Genomic DNA, 2,620 nt, shown 5'->3' on the forward strand with positions numbered 1-2,620 from the left:
AGCGACGGCGGCATCGATGCCGGAGAGCGGGGCCGGGTGGCACGAGGCCAGAGGGCGAGCGGGCGATGGTGGTGGCCGGGGCGCGTCGACCGCGGGCAGGGATGGTGGTGACCGGGGCGACACAGGGAGAGAAGGGGCGAAGGGGGACGGCGGCGCTCACTTGCGAGCAGGGAAGGGGGGGCGACGAGGCGCGTTGGCGTCGGCGAGGGAGAGGCGATGGAGCGGCGACGACGAGGTGGCGGAGCACAGCAGCGACGAGGCGGCGCCGGGGATGGGCGCCGGCGTCGCAGGCTCATGGCGGCGCAGGATCTGGCCCCTCCCCGATCCAATCGAGTAGGGGGGCGCCTGGGAGGAGGCAGGGGGCGGTGGTGCGGCGGTCCGGCGAGGTGGCCCCGGGCGGTGGCGACGGGCAGCGCTGCGGGTCGAACGACGGCGGCGGGCTCGGGTGCCTCGACCCAGATGGGATCGGGAGAAAGAGAGGGAGAGTGGGGAACGAGGAGGAGTGGGTACTGGGTGTCGGTTAGGGTTTGGGCAGGGGTGTATAGGGAGCGTGGGTGGGCTGGCCGGTTGGCCGAATGGGCCAGCCTGTTGGGTCGGCTGGCCCGTGGGTCCTTTTCCCCTTTTTTTTGTTTTCTCTTTTGTAGTTTCTTTCTTTTATTTATTTTCTTTTCTGTTTTTAAATCATTTTAAATTACTTAGGCATTTTATAAAAATGGGTTTGTTGTACCATAATTACCTTTGTAATATTTAGTACAATCCAAACATTTTTGTTTTAATTTTTGAAAACTTTTATTGTTATCATTAATTTGAATTTTGAATTTTGGACCGGTTTTGTCCTAATGATAGCTTAGCAGCAGTAATCGTGGTGACGTGGCACCATTAGCGTGGGATCACTGTAGCTTAATTATCCGGGCGTCACAATTCTCCTCCACTACAAGAAATCTCGTCCCGAGATTTAAGAGGGGAGTAAGGGGGAAAGTTCTGGTTACGATATTCTAACGGATCTTCTCGAAGAAGTTAATCCCTTTCTTTGATGTCTTCCATTCTTTATTCCAATGCATCATGATAAACTTGTCATCATTTCTTCGGGAACTCCATCGTACTTACGAAAGGATAAGGGGCAGCTCACTACGACATAATGCTTCTGAGGGAAACAATCTGGGGTTAACCCAGGAATGAGTATAAGATTATCTCTCGAGTTGAACATATGAAATACCTCGAGAGTAAGGTACGAAGGTACCATAAGAGGCTCCAAGCGGATAGCTAGTTGCTCGAAGCCTGAACCAGAGTGAGAAAGGGGTTCAGAGTAGCGAGAGTAAGTATTGCGTCTGATACCAGAATAGATCACTAGGACGGTGGCCCGTGAATTACATACGAGGCCACGCACGAGGAATAACTTAGGGAATAGGGGGGTGTACAGGACAGTCAGGTTTCGATCCTGTGGAACTGTGGGTTATGGGCCCGCCATGTGTTTTTTTAAATAGGAGCAGTGACATCTTGCACGGTCATGATAGCAAGACATGTCAGAGAGTACCATGTCAGTTATGTCGGCAACAACGTTGGTACCAAGGGCGAGGGACGAAGAGAACCACTTTCCTGCTCGTTGAACGAGGCGGACCAATAGGCAAGGTTCTCGTCCATCGGTGGCTACCGGAATGTCATCAACAATAGTAACAAGGTCTTACTGACTGAGTTGTACATCGAGGTGTTTGCACAAGCAGTGGATTATTACTGCTTATATCATATAGATCGTAGAAAAGGTTTAAATAAACCAATGGAAGGAAAATATGATCATCAGATTAAACAGAACAATGGAAAGGAAAATATGTTTAAACACATATTTCAAGGGTATATCCTTCCCAAGGACAAGCAGAGCAAGATATCCATGACAGGATATCTAGTAGAAAACCATTTAGGTAAGGGGGAAGGAATCTCATGATATTACCCATACAATGGTGTTAGGATAAGTGATAAATAAAATTTAGCATCGTGCTTCAAATGTTCCTGTTGAAAATCGGAGTACCATTGACATGCTTCGAGACAGCATCGACATGGTCTTCAGGTGAAGATCAGACTTTGGAAACACGAAGGATCCATCAGGAATAACTTGTAGAATAAGTCTTACAATTTCCTCATGGATGAATGGATAACCTTGCTGAAAAGGAATCTATAATGATAGGTCCTCCAGCCGGGGGGGGGTGCTAGGCATGACATCATGTTACCGGGTCATCAAAGGATCAATATCATAACTCTTGGAAAGTTGTCCCAACCATCATATCTGACCGAGATTCATATCCAATTGGTGTCATGATACCTCAGACTCAGGGGGTCCGAGAGGAAAAGGTGCAACACAAATCGGCGAAATGACATTGCAAGATTCTCGAGAAATGAACTATGGGAGCGGGTTACTGAAGCAATAGTTCATCATTAAACCAAGGACGGGATGAAAAGGTGGCTGATGGGCTCAGCGACAATTCATCGAGAATTCCAAACGGATGGATTTCCACGATAATGTGAACAAGAAGAAGTCATTTGTTAGATCAAATGATATAATGGGATATGCTCGAGGAAAACATGCATAATTAAACATTGGTTGAACGTTGCACCCGAAATATGGATA

This window comes from Triticum dicoccoides, chromosome 3B (genome assembly GCF_002162155.2).
Source record: "Triticum dicoccoides isolate Atlit2015 ecotype Zavitan chromosome 3B, WEW_v2.0, whole genome shotgun sequence".
In the NCBI taxonomy this organism is placed as follows: domain Eukaryota; kingdom Viridiplantae; phylum Streptophyta; class Magnoliopsida; order Poales; family Poaceae; genus Triticum; species Triticum dicoccoides.